Raw genomic sequence first — 9713 nt, 5'->3', positions numbered from 1 at the left:
ATCTAATATAAAGACAAATGTATGCACATGTCATGGAACGTACACACAACATTTTTTTTTAATTGTTTGAGCATGTCATAGTTGCAAGAATCAGTGCATGTTCGTGGGGTTATTTGGTTGAGCCCCTGGCCCCCAAAATGTCTGTGTACAGCCACTTGTCCTGATAAGAGCAACCAAAGATGTTTACTCTAAAACTACCCCAGTTATTCCAGGTGGGGTAAACGATTCTGGAGACCGTTTGTTGACAAATCACTTTTTGTCAAAATCAGTGAATATCTCCTGACAATCTGCTACCTGCTGTCTGTAATAAAATCGAAATAAAACCAAACAGCCTGGGCTCTGTAAACTGGTATGTAAACAAAGTGGAAGCGCGACCGCCCTAGGCTCTGTATTAACACAAGTTTTTTTTCTTTCTGCAAATACACAGTACGGACAGGTAGCAGATTGTGAGGAGAGAATCAATGATTTTGACAAAAAGTTATTTGTCAACAAACCTTCTCCAGAATTGCTTACCCTACCTTTAACTTCTAAAGCTGTGACTCACAATGAACTTTGAGACCCATGTGTTCATTGGTCTAGTCTTACAATGAGTTTAAATTGAAGGTATAGATTATTTTTTTTTTTTTTTTTTTTTACAGTGCTGTAAGCTTTCAGTGTGAGAAGCAGTGAGTGTTGATAAGGTAACTGATGATGCTATGAGGTCATCCTGAGGCCGCTAATGGAGTTGCTGCTGTGGTAACGATGTCACGGCGCTGGTGATGAGTTTGACCAGGAAACAGGTGAACCCGGCTGATAATGATGTTGCTGTTGTAAACCACAGTCAATGCGTGAGAGCTGTGAGGAGCATTGCAAGAAGAATGGGGCATGTGGAGTCAATATATTGCTCTCACAAAGACACTCTGAAACTATGGCCATTTATTTTCTGTCTCCCCCTCACACACACACACACACACATACACACAGTTTGAAAGATGTAAAAGCCCCTTGATTGATCGGATTCAACCCAATTAACCTTCAAACCAAAGGTGAAGTGTCAGGAGATTTGTAGGTGTGTGTGTGTGTGTGCGTTTGTGTGTGTGTGTGTGTGTGTGTGTGTGCGTGTGTGTGTGTGTGTGTGTGTGTGTGTGTGTGTGTGTGTGTGTGTGTGTGTGTGTGTGTGTGTGTGTGTGTGTGTGTGTGTGTGTGTGTGTGTGCGTGCGTGCAGAGAGAGAGAAAGAGAGATATGAAGGAGAGCAGGAAGGAAGCTACAGAGAGATAGATGGCCAACACGGCAGGGCTTGGACAGCAGAAACACGGGGTGAGGATAACAAACAAGGAAAGGTTAATCACACTGTACGTAAACGACTATGCTACAAAATGAATGCTTGTACATTATGAAAAATCCTCTGTAAGTCAAGTACCAAACTGAAGCAGGGAAGCAATTAGCCTAGCTTAGTTAACACATTTGTTGCAATGGGAAACAGTTAGCCTAGCTCTCTATAAAGCTAAGAAATACATTTTATATCTCGTATTTCTTGGATTTCATACAGAAAACAAAATGTTTAATAAGACAATGTATGGTTTCAAAGGAAGAACAATAACTTTCTTGAGGATCAATGAGATGAACAGATGTGGATTTATATGGCGTATGGGATTAAAGTGGGTTGGAATAAGAGAAGGCATGTGATTGATCAATTATTTCTATTGTATTGGTTTTTCTTCCCCGTGCAAATCTACATTCAGTGCAGAATACCAACAGTTTGCACACTAATAACTAATATTTTTTTATAATTCAGTAACGGAGAATTCAGTCTAAAATTAACATTCTAAAAAGTACTGTAGGGTTATTGCTCACCAGAATATTTATGAAGTAAACATATAAGTATTTGTGTTCATCATTTCTTTAAAGTCTATTGAACACCCTTTCACAAACAAAAATGAAATTATCTATTCGGAAACTATCAATATGAAGATTGCATTGGTGATGCTGATGCAACACTATCTCATCCAGGCAGTAAAAAAAATTCAATTTGAGAAAGATGGAATCTAAAGCCTGGATTTAAAGCCTGTGTTATTGTTAAGGCCTTTTTATAGAATCCATAAAACCTTGCTCTGTGACCGGTTTCCAGTAATGAGAGTTGTCAGTGAAGAGGAGTGGGCTGGGAGAGGGGGGAGGGGGAGGGGAGGGAGGGGGTTGAAGGTCAGGGCTGATGTGTTTTACTACAGACAGCAGGGTGTCATCTCACCACAGTGAGGAAGACTCAGAGAAAACAGAGTCTCACACATCAAATACTTACTGGAAAGAAACCAGGAAATGCCCGTGACAGCCACATGTGTATTTGGTTCTAAAATTACGTAACGTGTAAAATTATAGAGCACAACTTAACCTGGTAAATAAAACTGTATTTCTACATCAGAAATGCCTGCACAGTTACAGGAATGGTTTCTGTCACCTTTTCTGGAGGCAAACATTTAACAATTTTTGAATTGTTCCTTAAAGAGGACCTATGATACTTTTATGACCTATAAACGTTGTTATAATGATTTATAGTCATGTTTAACCATACTAGCGTATCAAATAATGACGTACATGCATTTAGACGTATTCCCTGCTTACCGTCTGGGGTGGCTGTGCAGAGCACTAAACACTAGGGCAGCCGGTCGAGAATTCACTTGTTCAAATTACCGGGTATCGTGTCGTCACGTTCCCGGATGTTTCCATGTATGGTAATGCTGCTCAGGCAAGCTCCGGCCATGCCCCCACCTTCCTGCTCTCAGAAATCTCCCCGCGTGCTGCTGAAAATGTTCCGGAAGGAAGGTAACCAATCACAACGGAGTGGGGTTTGCAGGAGGGGGAGGGGGAGGGGGGCTGGGGGGTGGGAGAGGCGGAGAAGCTCAAAGCAGTGTGTGGAGCAGACTGCTGTGCTCGCTAGGGTGAGAGGAAGAGTGTCCGTTTTTTTGTGATGTGATTCGTGTCAGGTTGCTCTATAGCAGTTTTTAACAAGAAATTAAGACCAGAAAAGTAGTATAATAGGAGATCTTTAAACTAAAACTTGGATTTCCTCCTGGTGCCACTTTAGACATTCTTTAGTCATGTTTTGACACGTTTAAAGAATAGATCACAAAGCCAGCTATGTAAAATGCTCAACCAACTCGACGTTTAAATAGATCTCCTTACTGTGAGTCAACGACTAAAGTTGACATAAATGATGATGCCAACTCAAGAAGACAAACTATAATTGGGTGTTTAAGGTCAAGTTCACACCCGATAGTCCGCTTCTTAGTTTGCACCAGTAGAGAGCAGATACATTGTTTTGTTTTTTAGATGGCTAGGTTCGCGTTCTCAAACTCAAACTCAAACGGACTATACATTGAAAACAAAAATCACGTGCACGGAAATGCTGTCAGACAGTGTGGCGAGAAAAAATGCAGATCCCTCTCTATTTCTACCATCGCCTACATCACAGAGCATCAGTCGGTTATTTTCATTCTTAATGTGGAGCGCATATTGTATCAGCCACTATCTATTAAATGTAATGCTACTTTCCTCTGTCAGCCCATGTTACAATAGCAGCAGACTGTAGCGGGTGTAGCATATGGGCGTATTCTCTGACAACGTGCGCTTATATCTATATATAATAGCACGTGCATTTAATGAAAGAAATTATGCAAAAAACGGCGAAATGATGCGTAACTACTAGGCTTCCTGTGACTAGTGAGGATGGGGTTCACACCAGAGATGACCCGCTCCAGAGTTCACTTTCAAGCGGCCAGAGACCACCTCTTTCAAGCAGAGTAGAGTCCGGTAGTTTAGTGCGCACCAGAGTCTCGGACTGTGTTCAAACCAACCCAAATGAACAGTAGCATGTCCTGATATACCATCTTTTCATACTTTCATACAAGGCTTATCTCTAATGCCAGGCGCGCTCCATATAACTATTTGGCATTGTTCATATCTGCACATGCCAACGTTATCACTGCCTCATATTCAGCGTTTTGCTCTCTCTCTCTCTCTCTCTCTCTCTCTCTCTCTCTCTCTCCCCCCCAGGCTTGTTATGTAGCATTTAAAGAAGTGAAATTAAATGTTTCAAGTGTGGTGAACAATCATTTAATCTTCAAATGGTGTGTATCTCAGGCTTTGCAGGTGAATCAGTGTGCTCGGGGACAGCCAGCTTCAGTATTGTTCAGAACTGTCCTATATCATCATCAACTTACCTTTTTGAATAATATCAAATCTCTGTTGAAAAAAATCCAAAGTGAGTGACCTCACCAGTGTTTTTGTTTATTTTACCCCCGACATGTTATTTGGCCTAATAGACCATTGCTATCAAGTTGTATTGTAAGAAATGGGGAATTCAAGTTTTTGTAGAGGCATCTAGGCAGTGAAAAGTCAGGATAGTTCAGCTTCTGCTCCATTGATTTGTACCAAACAAGGCGCCCTACTTTGTGAAAATCCTATATTATATTGCTGGAGTGCCTCTTTAATACGAAAGAAATGGGTCTCTCATTAAGCATGTATGAAATGAATGTCATCCTCATTACTTTGTACAGTATGCTGGTTGTTCACTAGTAACAAGAAGAGACTTGCAGTACATTGTAGCATTTTTATTAATGCAGGTCTTCTGAAAAGTTGCCTCAGTGTACTTCTCCCCCATACACTTCTCCTCTCTTATTTAAAACTAGTGCTCACCCAAGCAGATCTCGGTTGATATGCCTTGCTATGTCCTTATATGTGCTTTTGATATCAGGCAATGATCAATAAGAAATGTGTACCTTTATGTTTGTGACAATAAATATAACTAGGTAACACTAATGGGATAATCCTCTAAGTCTAACCAGTGTGTATTAACCTCAATTAAAAAGATCCATCGCCTTTTCTCAGTATTTTTCAAAGGTTTGGGGAAGTGAATACACATTCATAAGAGAGTCATGGTTAAAATGTCCTCCGAACTTTCCCCTTATCCCTGCTTCCTCTCTCACACACCATATAGTTCTTCCTCCCCTCTCAGTCTCTCTCTGGCTGCAGTTGGTCCCTGGAGTGTTGAGCACTAACTTTGTTCTCATGCTGTTGACTTCATCCTCCCTTCAATTATTAATCACAGGCTGGTTACTGTAAGGCTGCCCACTCCTGGAGGCAAAGGTGTCTGTGTGGGTGTGGTGTAGTGCTGTATACTAGCATACAGTGAACACATCATTTGCTTAAACAGTCATGATCAGTGATTTTCTTTGGGCTGGATTTCTAATGCCTCGTTTCCACTGAGCAGAGTGGCTTGGTTCGGTGTGGCTCAGTCTGCTTATATGCTCACTGCCATCAGTCAAAATAATCATTTGCGCGTTAAACCGTCATGTGTAGTCACCTCGGCAAGAGTGAAGAGAGAACAAAGCTGCCGCGGGAAGCTCTGTTTGCTCACGGCTTGCAGCGAGCATTGGCTAAAGAGACAATGCTCAACCATTTCATTGCTATTAAATATTTAGTTTTCTACAATGATCTACACAGGGACCAATCAAGGAATTCCATGTACTCCATTGCATTAACATTCAGGGGGAGTTACATGCACACCAAATCAATATTAATACTTTTTATCATTTATTTGATACTTTAGCACATCCCAGTATTATGAGCCTTTACATTCTAAGCAATTAGGTATTGTTTTTTCCATCGACTGACTACATTGTTAGTTGACCCCTAGTCCTTTCTACTGTATGGTTGCCATCACTGAAATGAATCACACGACAACGAGACAAGTTGTGTAGAATTAAGGTTTACTGGAAAAATGCTTTGAAAACAATTTTTCTCACAGGCTATTACCAACATTGTGCAATGCAACAACATGTCTTTACTAGTCATTCAGATACAATAAGTTACCATCTTGGAGTAAAGGTTCCATCTACAATGTCTATTTCTAAGGAAGAACCAAAAGCTCCAAAAGCTACTCAGATATATTCTAAACTTTGTACTATAGTATCAAAATCACCAGATATACAAGAATGTTAATTGCTATTATACCTTTCATAATAAACATTGATAAACCTGTTTTTTGGAGTCTTATTGTAACATCTATCACTCACACAGTCTCTGTGTTAATTCTACGAAAGCTATCCCAAAAGTGTGACGCGTAGTTTTAGACGACTTAGAAGTTGATGCAAAGTGAAACAGACATTACATAAACACATTATCTTTTTTCCCAGTCTGCCCAAATTACAATCACGTCCCCGATCTGGAGTTGTCAGGCTAATCAGAGTGGCGTCGATCCATCACTCGCCATCAAACTCAATCACACGCCCCAACAGGGCCATGGCAATCTTCTTAGAGACCGGCGAGAGCGGGCAGGAAGGGCACAAACAATACGTTTTTAATAATTCAAACTGGGGGGGGGGAAATGTATTCTCTTCTCAATGGCGTCACAATGTTTCGTTTGGAAAAAATTAAATGGAGAGGCGTTAAGACATCAATCTTTGTGTGATTATGTTATCAGGAAATGGAAAGTGGCTGCTTCACTGAGCCAACCGGGTGCGCCTTGACACCATGAGAACCTTGTTATCTCTTTGTAGATGTGGTTTGTCTGCTGTGTTAAAGTTGGCCAGCTTATCCCCAAGAAGATTGCCAAGATTGTCCCTGTTTGACTGTCTGATGTCATCCCCGCTCGACTCCTTTAACATTGAAATAAACGTTATGTTAGGTGAGAACTCCCGCTTTCTCCATTGCTCGTACTTTAAGTAAGTCAGGGTTTTTTTTTTTTTTTTTTGGGCTTAAGCCTACACAAATCTATATTTTGTATGTGCAGAGGTATCTCTCGCACGAAAATTATTCTGTCGACCAATCAACTGACTGGAAATGCAATTAAATGCGTGTGACCTCAACACTTATTCATAATATATAAAAATGAATGGTAAAGATTATGGTAGTAAACCACGTAGTTATGAATTCAGGACAGTAGAGATGAAGAATTTAAATGTACTGTAAATAAATAGATGAAGAGGAAGTATTAACACATAGTTACAGCATGAAAGCAAATTGATTCATTTACATGTTGTGAGTTGCTGACATTTTACACCGCTGTAAACAAGTGCTGTGCTTTCTTTGTGATCAGAAGAAAAAATCACCGGAAATCCATTAACTTTGCAATCAAAAATCCAACACAGCGGTTGGATTAAACACATTGACTTGAGATGCAGTTACAACAATAGAACAGGCATGTAATTAGGTTGTGGGTGTGTTGGCCTTTACTTATACACAAAGAGCAGAGGAGAAAGCACAGGAGAGGGATCAGTGCTACACAGTATACAATGCAATACTCTGGTAGAAATGAAAGGAGCCGAGCAGTGAGCAGACTAAACTCTGTCGTGTAACGTCCATCATCCACAATAATGTTAATAACAAGGCATTAGAATCCATAGATATTACAGACTACAACACCTTGAAAAATGTCACCTATCGTGTATACATTATACACATTCAAATAACCATACAGAAATATTCTTACACAGAATATTGCTACAGAAGACATGTTTTGAAGAGATAGTGATGATGATATGAAACAAATACATCGTATCATTTTGAATATACAGAGAAGGTCAGATCCTGCCTTGAAGCAAAGAGATAGTCGAGCACACAAAGATGGCAAAGACCATGAGGTTCACTCTCACAATGTGAAAACCCCCTAAAGCAATAAAGATACAATGTGTGAGAAATGTACAGTAAGCCTCTGCGCCAAAATGCACCAGCACAACGAAAAATGAACCTTGATTGTTTTTTGTTGTTTTTTTTACCATGAATGCATATAACATTCTTTTTCAGATTTGTGTTAATACTGTGAACAAGCAAGATTGGCAAACAAAAACAGTGGCAGCAGTATAATGCATAACTGTATTAAAATTAAAATGGTCTGGTGTACATTTTTAGATAAAAGCTGGTGTTCAAATAATGGCTGACTATGATGCTAAAAGATGCCAACAATAGAGACAGCTGCTGCTGTAGGTAGCATTGAGTTCTATTGACAGTAGCTTGAACCACAATGGAAACAATGGCAAAGTGGAGGCCATCGGGAAAGTGAATCAATAGAGCATTTCAATAAATAAGAGAAATCTAAGACAATGTTCATTGTTCACTGGAAGTAGTCAAGACAAAGGGTGGAAATGGACTGGTTTTGAGTTCCGAGTCAATACTGCTGCCACGGGTGCCATTTTTAGTATATACTGACATGTATATCACAATGGCCTTCGTTGTTTACAGTATTTTGCACATAATTATTGCAATTCAATTGACAGTGATTGAATGAGACACTTGCTACTTTGTGGCGTAATGACAGGTTGACCGTGCTGTGGACACTTAGCATTTTCTACACAGACATAAAATCATTAAACAATGTAATTCAACATAGACCTCGTATTATGATGAGGAGCCAGATAATGCAAAAGGACAGCATCAATGTGGCTGAGGAAAACATCTAAAATAGTCCAAAAAAACCTATTTTAGATTGTGGATCAAACAGCTTAGTAACCGCTCATTGACACACTTTGAAAGCAGTAATTATTGCCCTCTGGAGAAAAAGCAGTACAAACATAAAACAGTGCCCCATAAGACACTTCATTTGTATTTAATAGCTTGTTTTACATCCTCACTGGCAAAAAGGAGATATCTCAAATGCCTTAATGTCCCATTCTGGAAGGAAGCTCTTCTTATAGAGCCCCCTGTATGTCCTGGTGGATGCCTTAAGATGAACAGTGTTCGCATCTGAATCTCCCTTTGGGATCTTGCCATCAAAGAGCATCTCTAATGCTCAGTTGACTTAGCATGGATCAGGAAGCATACACAATGCAAGATGTATGAATGTAGGGAAAAAAAAGCAGTGGATAGGGCTCACCCATGCTCATGACACACTCACTTACAAGTTATTATATTTGGATGGATGACGCATGTCTTTCTATGGTAAAAATAGAAAATCTCTCCCATGGAAAAAAAATAAATCTTAACTTGCCCAGCTAGTTATTGAAGTAAAATCGAATAATAATAATCAAAAGTTTTCCCTTTTGGCGCATTCTCCTTATTATTTCCTATCTTTGTGAGGACATTTGGGATGCACAGAGATATAAGTTGAAGAACACACACATTTAGTGAGTTGTTTTTTAAATATATTTGCGAGGTGAAGGTATATTAATGGAGGGCATGGCCACCTCAGCACAAGCTTGAGACAGAGCAATGTAAATGTCACTCGATCTATCTGACACTACACTTTATATAGCTTATATATCAATACCAGCAACCATTATCAAATTTGTTGTAAAAACAGCACTCTTCCTCAAAACATTTTGTGTTAGTTAGGAGTAACTTTAAGCGGCAGTTAGTCATTTACCATTTGTAGGAGTTTTCTTTTAGCAATACAGTACAGTAGGGAAAGCCCTTGCTTTAAAAAAAATAGAATTAGTTTTCATAAATACAGGTTCGGCCAATAAACGCAGGATCAGGCTAATACTAGCCTTTTATATTGAAATGGGTGAACATAGGCCAAGTGTGATATAATGGAGGACAGTGTGTGTAAACCTTTTTAATGACACCGGCCTGGTGACATTTTTAAAGGGACACTCTACCAAAATCTTTTGATACAAATAAATATCAGTTGACTTCATAGTTCACCCACTACTAAATCTAAATAGATCTACACGTGTAGGCAAGGACTATATTCTGCGACACAAACAATTTGGTGGTGAGGAGAAATAAAAAATTACCTCTACCA

The sequence above is a fragment of the Ammodytes marinus genome, assembly GCF_949987685.1.
Source record: "Ammodytes marinus genome assembly, chromosome: 2".
NCBI lineage: Eukaryota > Metazoa > Chordata > Actinopteri > Uranoscopiformes > Ammodytidae > Ammodytes > Ammodytes marinus.
This window is presented reverse-complemented; position numbering follows the sequence as displayed.